At 42.5% G+C, this 19,748-nt stretch overlaps 1 protein-coding gene and 1 long non-coding RNA gene across 2 annotated transcripts in view; one reads left to right on the forward strand and one right to left on the reverse strand.

Moving 5' to 3' along the window:
• The window catches only part of DCC (DCC netrin 1 receptor), a 904,619-nt gene that overhangs the window by 346,195 nt on the left and 538,676 nt on the right, over positions 1–19,748 (reverse strand). The window lies entirely within an intron of this gene.
• The window catches only part of LOC118077202 (uncharacterized), a 37,097-nt gene continuing 35,735 nt past the window's right edge, over positions 18,387–19,748 (forward strand). Inside the window, exon 1 of the long non-coding RNA XR_004691615.2 lies at positions 18,387–18,437. This is a non-coding gene — a long non-coding RNA (uncharacterized LOC118077202). The remainder of the gene's footprint in view (positions 18,438–19,748) is intronic.

Genomic DNA, 19,748 nt, shown 5'->3' on the forward strand with positions numbered 1-19,748 from the left:
ACATGAGAGTGGGCCTTCTCTGCAGTGGCTCCCCGTCTGTGGAATGCTCTCCCCAGGGACGTTCTCCTGGCACATTCATTATACACCTTAAGGTGTCAGGCAAAAACATTCCTCTTTAACCAGGTGTTTTGTTACATCCTATGCCCTTTTAAAATGTGGTGGTTTTTTGGGGTGGGGCTATTGGGTTGTTGTTTTTATTTTTATTAGGTATTTTGTGGTTTTATATCTTGATTTTTTTCTGTGAACTGCCCTGAGACACACACACACACACACACATGGGTATAGGTCGGTACATAAATTAAACAAGCAAGCAAACAAACAATAATTATTTATATCCAATGCTGTCTTCAGTCTTTTAGGGCTGTGGCATCAACAAACTTGTTAGCTTCCATGTGTAGGCATACATCAAAAGACCAAGTGTCCAAATACCCACTTCATCTTCCTGCAAACAAATAGTCACAGCTTGTTCAGTGCACAGTTGTTTATTAGGGATAGAGTATTATACCACACACTATTCCTTTACTGAATATATTCCAGCTATCACTTGTCAGGGCAGCAGTTGGATATAGTCTGAAACCTCGCGCCACATACTGGAGCTTGCCAATCCTTCACATTCATTCCTACCACCTTCTCCCTGCTGGGCTTTGATTCAAAAGACATGCTGGTCAGAGCTTCTCCTTCCCTTCCTCCTCAGTTTTAAGGAACTCCGAAGCCTCACTGTTAACAGTTGTCTTTCTACCCAGCTGTTTCTTGACTGCTTTGCTCCCACTGCAGGGAGGAGAGATATCCTGCCTTTGTCTGACTTGTCTCTCGTCTATTCTCCCCAAGAAGACTCACCGACCAACGCCCTGATCCTGCATCCACACAGAAGGGACACACAGGGCAGTGGTGGTCCTTTGCAGATGTCAATGCAGAAGAAGAAGAAACACCGCAAACAAATCCAGATACGATGTGAGGCTTATATATATATATATATATATATATATATATATATATATAGAAAGAAAGAAAGAAAGAAAGAAAAATGAAATGAAACAACAATTGACAGACAGCCACCCAATCTTAAACAACTCCTCAACCAAAATAATACAACCACCAGACTTAACACGGACACTGGTACCAGAGCCTGCAATAAACCCAGATGCCAACTTTGCTGCCACATACACCCTGACAACACCATTACTGGCCCCAACAACATCCAACGTACCATCTCAGGACTATTTAATTGTTCATCTTCTAACATTGTGTATGCCATCAAATGCCAACAGTGCTTTTCAGCTCTCTATATTGGACCATACCTGCCAAGTCCCTGCTTGAAAAATAAGGGATCGGACTGGAAGTAGCAGACTGGAAGTAGCATTGCCACCATTTTGGAACTGGGCGGAGCATGCTCAGAAGTGACTTTTGATGCTGTTCTGCCCAGTTCCAAAATGGCCGCCGCACCAGAAGTCATGCTGCAGCCATTTTGGAACTGGGCAGAGCAGCGTCAAAAGTCGCTTCTGAGCATGCTCCGCCCAGTTCCAAAATGGCTGCGCGCCAGAATAAATTGGGGAAAAACAAAAAAATCTGTTTTTTTGGCTGGGAACAGCTGGAAAAACGGGGGTTTCCCAGGGAATATGGGAGACTTGGCAGCTATGTATTGGACAAACAGGCCAAACCCTATGCCAAAGGATAAATGGACATAAATCTGACATCAGGAATCACAGGACAGAGAAACCAGTAGGAGAACACTTCAATCTCCCAGGACATTCTATAGAAGATCTCAAAGTAGCTGTCTTATTATAAAAGAATTTCAGAAATAGACTGGAAAGAGAAGTTGCTGAACTGCAACTTATTACCAAGCTTAAAACCACGGAGAGACCTGGAATGAATAAAGACACTGGATTCTTATCTCATTATACATGATAAAGCTGGAAGGAATTCTCACCCCTTGCTTTTACCTGTAGACCACTTGCAGTCGTTAACGGTCAACAACAGATATCAGTCTGTCAATCACCCACTCCCTCCACCCTTCTGAGTAATACCTCCCCCCCTCCCACCATCTGACTATATATAAGTGTCTGGTGACTTCTGCTTCAGTGTATCTGAAGAAGTGTGCATGCACACGAAAGCTCATACCTATGACAAACTTAGTTGGTCTCTAAGGTGCTACTGGAAGGATTTTATTATTATTATTTTGTTTCGACTATGTCAGACCAACACGGCTACCTACCTGTAACAATTGCCTTGTTACATTCTGGGGAGAAAGAGGTCATAATTAAAGATGGCTCCAGAGCAAAAATAATAAAAAACCAGTGAATGCAGGGTGAAAGCATAATTTCCTTCTATTTGTACATCTTATTCCTGTGCAGGTAAATATGGGGACATTTCAGCAAATTTCCAAGGGAGAAGAATTAAGAGGGGAACTTGCTGCCTCAAGCTCCTATTATTTCTCCAGACGCCCCAATTTGCTCAGAGGTGCATTAGTGAAATAAAAATCTATTGGTAAGGCACCAGAGCACCTCACTTTTGCGGGGAGGAGAGGCATGGCTCATTATATGCAAGCTGAGAATCTTATCCGGAAGCCCCTTGGGTACAATTGTGCCATACATCTACCTGTGCCATTTCTGGGCTGCCTAGAGCCTTGACCTCAAGCTGTTCTCAACTGCATAATGTCCAAAACATAGAATTTTAACAGCAAGACAAGAAATAGGATTCAAAAAGCAAAACAATTACAGCTGAGAAGCTGTTCAAGTGCCTACTGGATGATGCTCTAGAAGGTATAGCAAGCAGCGGGTCAGATTATTATTCACTAGAGAACAGGGGAAGGGAAGCAATTCTAAGCACAACTGAGTGTAGCAAGGACTGCAAAATTGGGTGAGATTACTCTCGTCCACTTCATATATTACTTGAGCAAAAGGGCAATGTGGATAGAAAGGGGATGTAGGTCTGTACCTCTAGCAGCTGTAGCCTTTGATGAACAATAACAACCTCCCCCATGCATTAAGAATGGAGAAGCATGGCTTACAAAATGATGACACAACACACAGAGTGATTCATGTCCCCAGGCTTCTCTCTTTCGAAAGGGAGGCAAATATGTGCAAACAGGAAACTTAGAAAGGTGCCTTATGCTAGGAATGGGTGAACATGTCTGTTTTGAATTTACCAATCTTAAATTCGGTTCTCCACATTTCCACATCAATTTGCAATTTTCTTAAAACAAAACAAAACCTTGCCTTGAAAATTCATCAGGAATCCAGTGCAAATTTATCTTAATATACACATTTCTGTATGCAAATTTGCCTAATATACTTGCTTTTGGCAAAACAATTTCATCTAATATACTGTGAAGCATTTTGGTATGCTATTTTCACTAATATTTTGGTGTGCAAACCTTTCTCCGATACAGTGGTACCTTGGAAGTCAAACAGAATCTGTTCCGGAAGTCCATTCAACTTCCAAAACGGGTGGGAAACCAAGGTGCGGCTTCTGATTGGCTACAGGAAGCTCCTGCAGCGAATCAGAAGCTGCAGAAGTCGCAACGGACGTTCGGGTTCTAAAGAACGTAATCACTTCCAGATTTGTGGCGTTCGGGACCCTAAATCTTCGTCTTGCATGTCGTTCGAGATCCAAGGTACGACTGTATGTGTTTTTTACACATTGCTTTGCTCAAGAACTGCACTGGAAAAAAATCAGAAAAGGGCAAATTCCAAGAGGTGGCAGTGTCCCAAATTGTGTATTGTTTCAAAAAGTGTGAATTAGACTGTCTGGTCATCCCTACCTTATACTGGGTCTGACCATTGGTCCATGTAGCTCAGCCTTGTCCACACTGACTGGCAGAGGCTCTCCAGGGTTTCAAGTAGGGGTCTATTTTGGTCCTACCTGGAGATTCTGGGATTGAACCTGAGGCTGTCTGCATGAGAAACATTTCATGCTCTTTCACTGCGCCATAGCCTATCAGTGCACTTGCATCTTGAAAATTTGGACAATTTGCATCCTTTTGGAATGGAAAATGAAAGATGAGGAAGTGAAATCAGTAATGATTATATGGGCGCAAGACATAGGCCACAACATGCAATTTGAAAATTGGACAAAACTTTGGAAAGTAAATTTAAAATTCACAGACTGTATACTGTTAAAGGGAAATTATATGAAGACGATGCACAGATGGTATATCTCATCGGTGAAACTGGCCAAAATATATAAAAATGAACAGAGGGAATCTTGGAGGTGTAACGAGGTTGAAGGGACTTTTTATCATATGTGGTGGGATTGTAAAAAGGTTAAGGTATACTGGGAAATGATTTACAATGAATTTAAAAAAATGTTTAAAATAACATATGTTAAACAACCAGAAGCCTTCCTGTTGGGTATTTTAGGACAAGACCTGCCAAAAGAGAAAAGGGCACAATTTATGTATGCAATGACGGCGGCGAGAATACTGCTAGCACAGAATTGGAAGACTGGAGAAATTCCAACAAAAGAACAATGGCAAGAAAAACTGATGAGTTATGCAGAGATGACGAAGCTGACACAGAATTTGGGAAAAGGACAATAGGGATTTTGAAAAAGAGTGGGAACCTTTTATATTATATTTGCAGAAACAAAGGCAGAACATTGATCTGATGTTAGGATTTAAATAAACATTCACAATTTTATGAATAGGGAATAGGTAATGTAATTATTATTATTATTATTATTATTTATTATTATTATTTATACCTCGCCCATCTGGCTGGGTTTCCCCAGCCACTCTGGGTGGCTTCCAACAGAAATATTAAAATACACTAATTTCTTAAAGATTAAAAGCTTCCCTAAACAGGTCTGTCTTCAGATGTCCTCTAAAAGTTATTTTTTTTCTTTTTGACATCTGTGGGAGGGCGTTCCACAGGGCGGGTGCCACTACCGAGAAGGAAAAGGTATGATATTTTAGAAGACAGCAGAATATATAAGGAGGTATATAAATCAGAGTCAGACACGACTAAACGACTAAACAACAACAACAAATAAATCAGAAACGGAAGCTGAGGGAAGTCCAAAGGGGGGGGGGAAGGGGGAGGTTTATGTAATTTGTATGTTATAAGTATACAGTATTTGTAATGAGAGAAAAGAAAAATTTAAAAAGAAAAAAGAAAGAGAAAATTTGGACAATATGACTTGTGCATATTGAGAGATGGTTTTGGGGGAAAAAAACAAAAAAACAGCCTCAGCTGAAACAGGAACATTGGAGAGAACATTGTGAGGCATAACAATGAACAGCTAATATCCTCTGAAATCTATTGTTGTGGGGGGGGGGGCCCAGTTTCACAGAGGGACAGCAGGGAAAAGACTTCAATCCCCCTGTGCTTTAGGATCTCATTCCTCAGGAATACTTGGGATTTCTTTTCTCATCATCATTATTGTTACTGGGTTTTTTTATTGTGTTATTGAATTATTCGATGCAAACCCCTAACAGATATTACACACCTGAATTGCCATACAGAAAGGAACACCTGTATTTCTGACTCACTTGCTGATTCTACACAGTAAGGGATTATTGTTAGACACAATAAAACAGGCTTAAGTACCAGGCATGTTTGCCAAAGGCACAAATAATATTGTGGGTTAACAGAGGAAGAAGAAGAAGAAAAGAAAAACAGTGCAGAGGTTGTTCAGTCTGTGTTTACAGAAATGTTAGTATGAAGCATTTAAAAGTAACAGGAACAAATCTTCCTGATGTGTTATTTAGTGACCTGATCCCTAGTTCTCTGGGTGTGAAAGTAGGGGAGAGATTTCTGCATTCTGGTGGTGGTTAGACTGGATAATTATTCCAACTATGAGGGTAGGGGGTGATGGAAGATGGGATTAATTCATTGGTTGGGATTCAATTCAGTTGTTTTAGGCATGGAAAGAAGTCGACTTGCTTTCCCATTTCTTCCCCTGTGCTCCCTAAATCTACTTTGGAGGGTTGGGAGGGGGAATTGGGGAAATAGAGGTGCACGAGTGGCCTTCATTCCCTGTGCACATGCCCTATGTACAGTTATGTTCCACCCATCTGTTTCAGTTTTAATTTTAAAGATCACAATTCTTGAATGCACACACGAACCAAAACACAGCTATCCTTCTAAATTCTAAATTTTGAGCTGCAACTCTCTCAGCTCCTATGCTTATGGGGTAGTTTTACACCAGTTTGGGTATTCAGATGTCCTCCTCCCCACCTCCCCAATCATTTGAGGGCATCCTCTCTGGTCCCCCCCCTTGCTCGCAACACTATCGTCACTCCCACAGCCCTCCCTGTGTTGGAAGCTGAACCTCTGTAAAACAGAAGCCTACTCTACTTGCAAAGACTCCCTGTTTAATTTAGAATCCTGGAAGATCACTGTCCTAAATAATGCAAGGTTCCTAATTGTGTAAGACACCTGCACAAGTGGGAAAGGCTCTTCATTACAACAATGAAAAGGGAAGTGATGGCATTGTGATGGAAGGAGTGGATCCAGGGTGTATGTCCCCAATGGAATTCCTGAAGAGGGCATTCTTTAGGTTGTCACTGTGCCCCCAGCAACTTTTTTTCATCAAGGTTACCGTTCCCTTTAATGGTAGAACTGCACCAAGACAAACCTGGCATCCATCCTTCATGGTTCCAGTAGCTTCATCCTTGCATTAGTATTCATTGAACGCTTCCTGCAGCAGTGATTCTTCTGGAATCACCAGAATCAGGAAGATCAGAAGCCAACACAAATTTCAGCTCACATCCCAGAGGTATCTAACGGGCTAATATCTAACGGGCTAATTTTATACAACTCAGCCATTTGTCGATGTATCCCCATGACTTCATTGCTATGCCATTCTACAAAACCACAGTGACAAAGAACTCTATGATAATGGCCTCAAGGATTTTCTTATTACAGTCATGTGTATCCCTTGGTTTGGCTCATTACCTCTTGCCTCACATTATATTTGTCTCTATTACACAAAAGGTTTCCATGCATTTTCTCTAGGCACCACAATGCTTGCATCCCTCATGATCCGGTTAGTTGAATTATCCATTATTAGAGACAGGCAGATGACAATGCATGGCCCTGAACTGGAATGTGAATGGGGACTATTAATAGAATTAAATTATTTGAAACCTCTGTTGCATTGTGTCTCCAAAATTGCAATCAGCAACAAATTTTATAATTACACTCCTCTCCGTTCCGCTTATTTATTCTCCCTGCATTATTTGCCTCTCAGCTATTATATGCACAAAACTAACAGAAGGTAATAAATTTAGCAAGTTAGAAGGAGATATTGAACAGGTAAGCCGATATTTCTTCCATAGATCTTATCTCACCTCTGCAAGCATTAGGGTCATGTAGCTGCTTGAGTCAAATACAACCCCTCCAGCATAAATCATATTGCCATACATGAATTAAATGCCTGACCTTCTTTGTGCACAACGTGAAATCAAGGGTCTGAATGAACCTTTTTTTTGTTCCCATGTCTCCTCTAATAAATTTTGTTTATCTTTCCTAGCAAAAGTCCTATTGTGAGTAAGAGGTGGTTGGTGAGAAGAATCGTGAATTTCAGGGATCCCTGAAAGCAATGGAAACCCATCCATTTAGGCAAATAGGGCAGTCTTTCCTCAGCCAGCCTCAACCTGCCTGCCTTCTTATTTAAAACCAGTACAGGGCACTTCCTCCTCCTTCTAGTCTCAGTGCTGCCTTTGAAGAACTTAGCAGGGATGAGGATGGGGCAAAACTAGCATGTGTTGGCTCTGCCTGTCATTGGCTCTGGCTCCACCTACCATTGGCCTCTCTGCCTTCCACCTTAACACTCAATGGGCATCAGCCACCACTGCATGCAAGTCGCAAGGTCTTTGCTGTGCACAAAAGGACAAGGCTATTAAGCAAAGGACTGTACCACATCCTGACTTACTTGTTGCTCCATTGGAAAACATAGGGGGTGGAAGGTCTCCTCTTTCACTGCTGGTGCAGAAGTGGCAACATCAGAACTCCCCAGTTCTCATAAATGAGTAGAACCCAGGAGAGGGGGTTTGGATGGAGAGGTTCAAAGGGCTTTATTCAATCTCTTGCCAGATCAAGTGGCTCATTCCGAGCTCTCCATGGTGCTGAAACAACTGATCTGCCTGGCCTATTATTCCTCAATGGGGAATGAATAGGACAATTTAGAACTGGGACAGCCAACATGGTGCCTTCCAGATTATGTAAAACTACAAGTTTCTTCAGCCTCAACCAGCATGACCATTGGCCAGGGAGATGGTGTTGTAGTCCTACAAAATCTGAAAGGGCACCATGTTGGTTCCCCCTGATTTAGGACTATGGGTTGTATCCAATGTTAGTCATACTCAAAGGAGACACAATGGGTGGTATTCAAAAGAGAGTTATTCAGAACAGACCCAATGAAATAAATGCATCTAACTTAGGTCCATTAAATTCAATGGGCCTATAAGGAGTAGAATTTGGTTGGATACAGCCCATTTGTCGCACCACATCACTTGAATCTTTATTTTGAATTGGTGATGTGAATTTGCATGAGGAAATGTCTCAGGGTGGGATCAACAGAGAAAGGTATATAATTATTCAGGTTTTTCTTTTCCTCCAGCTACAGATGAAATAAAGGCCCAGCCTTGTTTGCAATTCAGCTTTGGTTTGACTTTCTACCAGATTGTGATATGGTATCTCAGTGACATAAGTGCAATAAATACAATTCTACCAGGCTAGTGACACTGACATTTTTGAAAGGGTGTCCTATTGTATCTTCCATTGTTCCTTCTCCCATAAATATTACAGAACCATTCAACATAATCTCCTCCACATTGGTGGAATCTCCACTGGAGATCTGTGTGAATAGCACAGATTAACTATGCATTTGAGGCTTTTGAGAGGCAGGCATTGAGCACTTTTATGCTGTTCCACGAGAAGGCAAAAGGTTACACTTTGGTATTCAGTGACCTTTGGAAGTTTTAGTGTTTTGATCAACAGTAAGTATATTTTAACAGGAGCCGGGGAAGGATAGGCTAGCCCTCCCACCCCCTGCAGTCAAATTCACTAATGGGTTGTAAGCTGTAAAGAGAAGCAAAGACACAGCCTGACACATTTTTTAAGAGAATGACATGACATTTAACAGCTAGATGGCTAGGATACATAAGCATTAGCCTATTCGGGATCAGATGGTGAAAATGCCCTATTTATTCTGAGCTTTCAGCAATGCGACAGCATGGATGATAAAGCAGCTTCCGTTAAATTGATAAACTTAAGAAGTTGTGGTATGGGAGCACTGTTGCATTGGGAAAAGAACCTGTAAATTCACCGATACAGGGAATAAATACATATTTTTTAAAACAACAACAACAACAAATATGATTATTTCCCCTTCCGTTTCTTACAAATGATGTGTAAAACCACCACCACACACTGATCCATTCTTTAAATTTGAATGCCCAAAGAGGCTCCCGGGTTCATTCCCCAGTATAAACAGGTAGTCCCCTGTCTGAAACCCTGGGAAGCTACTGTTAGTCAGTGTAGACAACTCACTGCAACACAGCTTCCTATGCTCCCCCAAAACTACAAATCTTCCCATCCTCTCACATCTGGTGCTTCATGGATCTTTTGCTTCTCCAACAAACCTAACCAAGTTACGAAGCTCCATATAACCACCCCTTGAATTTTGCTTTAGGTGAAATAGTGTGAACATCCCCACTTATTACATTAAAGGTAAAGGTAAAGGGACCCCTGACCATTAGGTCCAGTCGTAACTGACTCTGGGGTTGCGCGCTCATCTCGCATTATTGGCCGAGGGAGCCGGCGTATAGCTTCCAGGTCATGTGGCCAGCATGACAAAGCCGCTTCTGGCAAACCAGAGCAGCACATGGAAACGCCGTTTACCTTCCCACTGTAGCGGTTCCTATTTATCTACTTGCATTTTGACATGCTTTTGAACTGCTAGGTGGGCAGGAGCTGGGACCAAGCAACGGGAGCTCACCCTGTTACAGGGATTCGAACCGCCGACCTTCTGATCAGCAAGCCCTAGGCTCAGTGGTTTAACCACAGCACCACCTGGGTCCCTACTTATTACATTACATTAACACAAATGGCCTAAGAATTAAGCAGGGTTGTGTTAATCGTCACCATGTCTCTGAAAGTTGACATTTGTTTATTAGTTTATTTAGTTTTCATCCTGACCTTCCTCCAAGGAGTTCAAGGTGATGCATTTCTTCATCCTCACAACAATGTTGTGAGGTAAATTAGCCTGAGCAATAGCTACTGGCTCAGGAAACTGTGTGGCCGAATGAGGATTTCAGCTAGTTTCCCTAGTTTAAATCCATTGCACTGTCTCTATTCCAGTATGAAATCATGACAAAGTATTTCGACATCGCCCTTCCACTAAAACTTCCTGGAGGGCAGAATGTTTTAACTAGAAATGAAAAGCTGTTATTTCACCTTTTAAAAAAAAATGCAGGCATTTTTAGGGCACCAATCCACAAAAGCAGATGTATAATTGTTTTAATGCAGAATCAAATTATTATTGTACAGGAGTTGCAAATTATTATCTGCAATTGGCTAACTCGTGCAGTATGTTCCCACTTCAAAAGCACCTCAGTAAGGCCTAAAGGAAAAGTGACACACCAATGCACATTTTAAAATTCATAGCAGTTATTAGATGACATCCAGAGTTAGTCATACTCAGACAATAAATTAAGTGTATTGATTTCAGCGTCTCTCCTCTAAGCATGACTAACATTGTCTGTCACCTGTCTTATATATGCAAAAGCAACATCAGGATGCTGTGATCAGCAGCGGAGCAAGCTGATCGGGTGCCTGGGGCGGCGCGTGTGCCCTGCGCCCAGGGGCGGGGCCAGCTGCCTGTGGGGCAGGATGCTCCGCGGTGCCTCCAAGGAGTCTGCCTACAGCTGAGGGGGAGGCAGTGGGCAGGCCATTTGGGGCAGCGCGGAGCCTGCAGGCGCCCAAGCCACCGCATCACTCCCAGGAGAGACGTGTGGCTCTGGCATGCTGCAGGCCCCGTGGTGAGTGCCACCTGGCAATTTGTCACCCCCCAGGGGTGACACTTGGGGCGCACCGCCGCCATCACACACCCCTTCCTCCGCCCCTGGCTGTGATTGATACTGGGAAGGAAGTGTGGGTGGGTGTGGGGGTTGCCCAGCCCCTTCCCCTCCCCACCTCTTTATTTTTTGCCAAAAATGCTCCTCACTATACCTGTTTTCTCACTGTGGGGAATCAGGCATGCTCTTAAAAAGATAAAGGGACCCCTGACCATTAGGTCCAGTCGTGGATGACTCTGGGGTTGCGACATTCATCTCGCGTTATTGGCCGAGGGAGCCGGTGTACAGTCATGTGGCCAGGATGACTAAGCCGCTTTCTGGCGAATCAGAGCAGCGCACGGAAACACCGTTTACCTTCCAACCGGAGCGGTACCTATTTATCTACTTGCACGTTGACGTGCTTTCGAACTGCTAGGTTGGCAGGAGCAGGGACCGAGCAATGGGAGCTCACCCCGTCGCGGGGATTCGAACCGCCGACCTTCTGATCGGCAAGCCCTAGGCTCAGTGGTTTAACCCACAGCGCCACCCGCGTCCCACAGACATGCTCTTACCATGGTACATAAACATCTGAAAGTCAGTGGAGACACAAGCAAATTTTTAGAATAGAAAAAAATAATCATAGAAAAAGACTTCCATGCTCTCTCCCCCAACTGACTCTGGAGATGCACAACACAGTTGAACACGCAGAGAGTTGATTTTAAAGGTACAGTACAATCTATTTCTGATCAGGAGTTAGCAAGTACTTTGAGATATTCAAGTGCCAGAGTATGATGTTACCAAGGAAGACAACTCTCAAAGCACGTACAAAACACTCCTCTAACATCTTGAAGAAGGATGACAAAGATTTGATGCTCTATATATTTTATTAAATATCCCCCATCTCACATTACATTTTACAGGTCTCTCAGGAAGACCATTACACTACAGAGAAATGTTGTAGAGCTGTTAGGAATTAATCTAGCCCACCATATCAATATGTAGAACATGGAAGGCAGGCTTCACAGAACAACTGCTCAATCAAGTGAACAACTACCAGCCGCAAAAGGAAAAGGACAACAGCCAGCATCTCATAACGAATAAATTAAAAGACCTGTTTCTCAGCATTGAAAAGCTTGATGTTCTTTTCAGTTTTAATAAAGTGCAAACATGATGGTACTAAAAACTATCCTGATTGGGCCTTTATGCTGATGAAATAAACCTTAGTTGATTAACCAGTGTAAACTGCTTTTAATTAGCAAACAAGGGAGGGGAAACAATAGTATTTTTTTAAAAGTACTATAACTTTTAGATGATGTGCATATTTGCTGTTTATTTCCTTCTTTTATATTTCTTCTTAATTGCCTTTCTGCGTTATCAGTTTAAGAACAAAGCCCTGGCTGGACCTACTTGAGATTCATGAACAGCATAATTGATGCTAGGCACGGTCTGCTTGATTGGATATGATTTTAATTATATTTGTATATTATGATACTAAAGGTAAAGGGACCCCTGACCATTAGGTCCAGTCGTGACCGACTCTGGGGTTGCGCGCTCATCTCGCATTATTGGCCAAGGGAGCCGGCGTATAGCTTCCAGGTCATGTGGCCAACATGACAAAGCCACTCCTGGCGAACCAGAGCAGCACATGGAAACACCGTTTACCTTCCCGCTATAGCGGTTCCTATTTATCTACTTGCATTTTGACGTGCTTTCGAACTGCTAGGTTGGTAGGAGCTCGGACCAAGCAACGGGAACTCACCCCGTCACAGGGATTCGAACTGCCGACCTTCTGATCAGCAAGCCCTAGGCTCAGTGGTTTAACCCACCGCACCACCTGGGTCCCTATTATTATGATACTACTGTACACCATCTTGAAATGCCCACATAGCAGGTGGTATATAAATATCTTAACAAATTGCTGTACCTGCCAGTAAATCACCTTTGGTGGGATATAATCCTAGAAATATATAAAATAATGTAGTATCTTGAGTACAGTCATACCTCGGTTTAAGTACGCTTCGGTTTGAGTACTTTCAGTTTAAGTACTCCACGGACCCGTCTAGAACGGAGTAATCCACTTTCCATCACCTTCAATGGGAAAGTTCACTTCAGGTTAAATACGCTTCAGTTTAAGTACTCCATGGACCGTCTGGAACAGATTAATCCACTTGCCATTACTTTCAGTGGGAAAGTTCGCTTCAGGTTAAGTACGCTTCAGGTTAAGTACAGACTTCCGGAACCAATTATGTACTTAAACCGAGGTACCACTGTATAATCAAAGCATCTTCTCCAAAGCATTAATGGATTAGTTACAGGTAAGTAGCCGTGTTGGTCTGAAGCAGTCAAAACAAAATAAAAAAATCCTTCCAGTAGCACCTTAGAGACCAACTAAGTTTGTTATAGGTGTGAGCTTTCGTGTGCATGCACACTTCTTCAGAGTGCATGCACACAAAAGCTCATACCTATGGCAAACTTAGTTGGTCTCTAAGGTGCTACTGGAAGGATGTTTTTATTTTGTTTTCATTAATGAATTAATTATCTTCAAGGCTGTGTTCAGAGAGCAGCACTGGGTGGTTATCCCCACCACCACCACCCCAGCGCTTACATTGTGAAGTTCCACAGAGTTCTATCCTCTCAACTTCCAACAGCCTTTTTCTAGCTTTGTGTGGTTGGGCAATTGTGGCAATTCCTATATAGGGATACCCTGACCTTTGTAGTCCATGCATTGATAGCATTGAGACTGCAATGCGTTCTAGGTGGACCTGCTCTCCAGCCTGGTTTGGAAGCTTCAGCTGGTGCAGAATATAGCAACCAGGCTCCTGAAGGGGGACAAGGCCAAACTAAAACCTTTTAGAGACCCTAAGCACTTAAAAGATTTTGGTGCCTCCCTATAGATCTAACTCAAAATATAAACAACAATATACCATAAAATAAAACCTTATTTTTCAAAATGAAACAAAACCTACAGTAAAATGGAAAATAATGTTTATTTTTCTATACTTCCACTTTATTTGAATAATTTTCTCCTACATTTTTTAATTGCAAAGTCTTTGATCCAATCCTTGAAACTAATCTTGAATAACGTATCTGCTTTTATACTTTGTAGAGATAAGGCATCCAGCCTGCCTTGTTGTGATGTTGTGATTTTTGATGTGCCTCAACTGAGAAAATGAATGCTCAGCTGAGCAATTAATGTTTTAAAAAATCCAGCAATGGGAAATTCTGCGGAGTCTCCCTTCCCTTGGTGCCCTAAGCACATGCTTTTGCTTAATGGTCAATCAGGCCGTGATGGGGGCAGACGGCTGGCAACAGATGACACCATTGTTAACACATCTGCATTGGCTGCTCATCTACTACTGAGCTGGGTTCAAGGTCTTTGTATTAATTTTACCAAGACTTGAACAACTTAGGTCCAGAGCACCCTTAGATCATCCGTAAGAGCATTGTTGGTTGTCTGCCAAGTTGGCGACGCCCATTTGACACCAAAACAAAGCTAAGCCTTTAGTCCTGTGTGAAATGCTCTTCCAACTGAGATTCAACAGGCTTCATCTAAACATTGAAACATTTGTTGAATACTTTTCTTTGCTGCTGGAGTAGTGCAGATAAAAGAGAAATGTTTTCTGTAGTAGGTGTTGAATGGTGTTCTTTTTATTTAAAAGAATGAAATTGTGCTATACCCTTATTCTTGATACTCAATAACAATATGATGTAGAGAATGCATTAGGAAGTGTTTTTGAGCCTCTTCCTAGATTGTGCAGATGAAAAGATACCGAGAGGCGTACCCTCTGGGTTTCTCCTTGGGTTCTGAGTACCTCATATTCAACTGTTCTGAACAAGTACTTGAAAACAACAACATAAAAATCATAAGTGCTTGAGCTGTACTTTTCAGTTAACAGCTTGGTAAAATGCATACTAAGTAGGCTATTATGATCTTGGGAGAGCTTTCATTTTTTGTTAACAAGTGCATAATTGATTCCATCAAACAAAGTTTACTGGTTAACATTTAACTTGTTGCTGACATTAGTGTCAGGAGCTATTAGAGCTCAAAAGCTACTTGCTATGAAAGCTATGTGTCCAGAAGTGGGCAACCAAAATGGTCAAAGGCCTGGAAATGATGCCTTATGAGGAACAGCTTAGGGAGCTGGGTATGTTTAGCCTGGAGAAGAGAATGTTAAGGGGTGATATGATAGCCATGTTCAAATATATAAAAGGATGCCATATAGAGGAGGGAGAAAGGTTGTTTTCTTCTGCCCCAGAGAAACAGACATGGAGCAAGGGATTCAAACTTCAAGAAAGAAGATTCCACCTAAACATTAGGAAGAACTTCCTGACAGGAAGAGCTGTTCGGCAGTGGAATTTGCTACCAAGGAGTGTGGTGGAGTCTCCTTGTTTGGAGGTCTTTAAGCAGAGGCTTGACAGGCATATGTCAAGAATGCTTTGATGGTGTTTCCTGCTTGGCAGGGGGTTGGACTGGATGGCCCTTGTGGTCTCTTCCAACTCTATGATTCTATGTTCTACCTCCACTGTTGCAGACAGTTTGCTTCTGGATACCAATTACTGGGACAGTGCTGTTGCACCCAGCTCCTGCTTGCACACTTCCTCAAAGCTTCTGGTTAGCCACTTTGAGAAGCCACTCCCCATATACACCAACTTGGACTCTGTGATCCACACAGGAGGCCTTTCTTCATGTGCCCCTTCATGTGCTCATCACAATCCACCATCCCAATAAAGGAAAGAGAATTTTGAAAATAAACAAACCATCAGATACCTAAGAGTATAAAACTTCTCCTAAGGATGGTGGTGGTGATGATGGTGACTTATTAAATTTATTAGTCACATTTTTGCCATTGCAACTCAAAGCCACTTACAAATACAATATGGTTTTAACTTTTAAAGAACTGATATTGTTTTTGGTTTATCATCCTTATGCTGTTGGACTTTCTTAAAAGGTAACTACTTTCAGCTCATTCCCCAAACCTTCAAAGTTCCGATGCCATTGTTTGTAGTGCAGAAGTTTTTTGTTTACATCTGCTGGGACACAAGATCACAAGAAGAGGCCTGCTGGATCAGGACAAAGGCCTACCTAGTCCTCCATCCAGTTCTGTGGCCAACCAGAGGCCTATGGAGAACCCACAAGCAAGACCTGAGTCCAACAACGTTCCCCCCACTTGTGATTCCTAGCATCTGGTATAAAGAGGAAAATAGTTTAATAATAATAATTTAGTTTAATAGTACAGTGGTACCTCTACTTACGAATTTAATGTGTTCCGAATGCACATTCGTAAGTAAAAAAAAATTGTAAGTCGAATCCCATAGGAATGCATTGGGAGAAAAAATTCGTAAGTAGAAACAACCCTATCTAAAAATTCGTAAGTAGAAGAAAATCCTATCTAAACCGCATCCAAGATGGCGGACGGAGCTCCATTCGTAAGTAGAAACATTTGTAAGTAGAGTTATTCGTAAGTAGAGGTACCACTGTAGTTAATAATAATAATAATAATAATAATAATAATAATAATAATATATTTATACCCTGCTCCCTCTGGGTGGCTCCCAACAGAATATTAAAAACATAGTAATATATCAAACATTAAAAACATCCTTAAACAAGGCTGCCTTCAGATGTTTTCTAAAAGTCAGAGAGTTGTTAATTTCCTTGACATCTGACAGGAGGGCGTTCCACAGGGTGGGTGCCACTATCGAGAAGGCCCTCTGCCCAGTTCCCTGCAACCTCACTTCTCACAGTGAGGGAACCACCAGAAGGCCCTCGGGACTGGACCTCAATGTCCGGGCAGAACGACGGGGGTGGAGCCGCTCCTTCAGGTATACTGGGCCAAGGTCATTTAGGGCTTTAAAGGTCAGCACCAACACTTTGAATTGTGCTTGGAAACGTACTGGGAGCCAATGTAGGACCGATGTTATATGATCTCGGCGGCCACTCCCAGTCACCAGTCTAGCTGCCGCATTCTGGCAGAGCAGTTCATCCTGTGCTTTCCCCAACGGCTGAAATAAGCCAAATGAAATAAAACCTGTTCTTATGCTCAATTTCAATCACCAGCTAGGGAGCTGTTTTGTTTGCCAGTAGTAACACCCTCAGCCTCAGGGCTCTCATACTTTCCAGCTGCATTTGTCCCATTACTGAACTCATTGATGAATTTAATCAGAGGTTCAGAAAGCAAATCTCATCCATCACCTTACTTGTTTGAGAGCACTATTTACAATTACGACAGTATCCATATTAATGCTCCTTTGAACTCCACTTTTCCCGAGCATTTGTTGGATTAGTTTGTGGTTATCGATTATTTATAAAAGGGCTTGGTGGGGAGGAAAGTGGGGAAGAGAGAAAAGGGCTTATGGAAGTGTAATAAACATTGTTCCTGGCTGTCACCTCTGTTAATATCTAAAAGCTACAAGAAGAAGCAAAGCCATCCTAGTTTGAACATTGAGTTTCTTCAACACTGTTGGTCTCAAGAACTAATTATTACTGCAGATTCCAATATCTCAAGATTCCTTAAATTCTAAGTCTAAGATTCCTTAAAGTCTAAGTGCTGAGGATTTTTTTAAAATACAAATTTTATAGCTTTTTATTGATTTTTTGCTTGACTCTCACCTGGTTTGGCTGATCAATTTCTAGCACAAAGTGTCTGACTGAGACTGTTCCTTCCTTAATAGATGAGGGAGGTCAAAAGAACGCTTTGGAATAAATTCTCCTTGAAGCCTAATTATTTCATTTAATAAACTCAAAACCAGTTTTTTAAAAAATAAATCTTTTCAAAAGGGAAGTACACAACTTTTGTAAATAAGTAAAGTATATAGCAATGGCATAAAAATATATATGCATTTTAAAAATAAAAATAAATCCAATTAAAATACAAAGTAGATATCAACTTAATAGCCGTCGCTGCGACGAGCATGGATAATGTGTGGGTATAAGCTGAAATGAAATACTTTACCCACAGAAATTTTGTGGACACGATTTGCCAGGCGCCACATGCATGTTTTGACCAGAATTGTTAAGCAATGCCCCTGAATATCAGAGTAACATAGCTGCCAAGTCTCCCGTATTCGCCGGGAAAACCCCGATTTTAAAACTGATTCCTGCCCTCCTCCCGCAAGGCGAAATAACCCGTATTTGCCCGTATTTGCTGATGTCAGAGACAGGCAGCAGCAGAAGCAGGGAGAGGTGCCTCTCCGTGCCTCCTTCGGCGAATCCAGGCATGTCTGGGCAAGCTGCGTGGCTCTGGGCTGGCCGGAGGGAGACTCTTATTGTGAAGCGGGGTGGCTGCTTCCCTCTCTTGCTTATTACAGCCTCAGGGCGGGCGGAGGAGGGCGGGCGGAGGAGGGCGGGAGGCGGCGACAGCGAGGAGGGCAGCTTTAGCTCCGCTGTTTGCAGAGTGAGGCGAGGGAGGAAACAGATTGAGCTTGCCGGCGCTTTGAGGTAAAAAAAAAATGATTTACTGTACTGCAAATGATTTATGAGTGGGCTGCTCCTCTCTACAGCCCCCTCTTAGCATAGGTCCTCTCTCTTAAACAAAAAACCAGCCCCAACATTCGCTGAAGAAGGCATTCTCTCTAAAGCTGCTGCATACTGACAAATTAATCCGCTTGCAGCTCGCTCCTTTCCCGGTGGGGAAAGAGGCAGTTCCCTACCAGAGGCTGCAAGCGGTGGGGGTCAGACGCCTGTGTGGCGCTTTGCTTTGCTTTGCTTTGCTTTGCCTCTCTCCCCTCTCTCTCTCAGCCAAAAGGGAAAGGGGAGAAGAGAAGGCAGTATTTGCATTAATTTATGCAGTTCGCTGCATAGACACTGATAAAGGAATCCTCGCTTTACACAGCCTGATCCTGGCTGGACCCCCCCCCCCTTTCTGGCAAGGGATGAGGTCAGTCTCCGTCCTGCAACTTTGGGGAAGAGATTGCAGGAGGATGCGCTTCCCTTACAGGCATGGGCACTCTCTCTCTCTCTCATTCTCTCTCTCTCTCTCTCTCTCTCTCACACACACACACACACACACACACACACACACACACCTCCCCAGCGGCTGGCCGGTTCACTTCCATCTGGCAAGTTGTGAAAATTTTAATATATCTTTTTTAGCAGCACCTCCTTATAAAAGAAGGAGCTGCGAGCTCAAATCCAATTTGCACCCCAAGTACAATAGATTTGCCTGGGGGTAGGGATTCAATTTGCATCTTGCAAATCCGTGACATTCTTTGGTTTCAAATAAACAAAAGGTGCCTTTTGCAAGCCACTCTCTTGAGCTGGTTTAGGTAGCCAAAGCTTGCCAAATTATAGCAAACTGTTATTGTCCTTTCTTACTGCAATTGCTCCTCTGTTCCTGGTTTATGCTTTTTGGGCTGTAGCTCAGTATAGCCATAGCTGCCCTGCATTGCCTCAGGTTCAGTTGCAGGCATGCCCAGATAGAGTCAGAAACTCTGGAAAGCTGCTGCCAGTCAGTGTAGACAATACTAAACAAGATTGACCAGTGGACTTAGTATAAGACAACTCCCTTGTTCCTATAAACAAGCAGCTAAGCTAATGTTCCAAAATCTGGGGCATTTTAATTTTTAGAAAAAAGGCAAGTAATTGTGGGTGGGAATGAAGAGATTTTTTTTTCCTTCTCATAATACAGTACTAGAACCAGGGAATATCCAATAAAGTGGATGTGAAATTCAATCTATTTTAGTATTTTAAAGTTTTGAGATCCCCCCCCCTTAATTTTCTTGTTTTATCCTTTTGTAAACTGCTTTGAGG

The sequence above is a fragment of the Zootoca vivipara genome, chromosome 11 (genome assembly GCF_963506605.1).
Source record: "Zootoca vivipara chromosome 11, rZooViv1.1, whole genome shotgun sequence".
Lineage (NCBI taxonomy): Eukaryota > Metazoa > Chordata > Lepidosauria > Squamata > Lacertidae > Zootoca > Zootoca vivipara.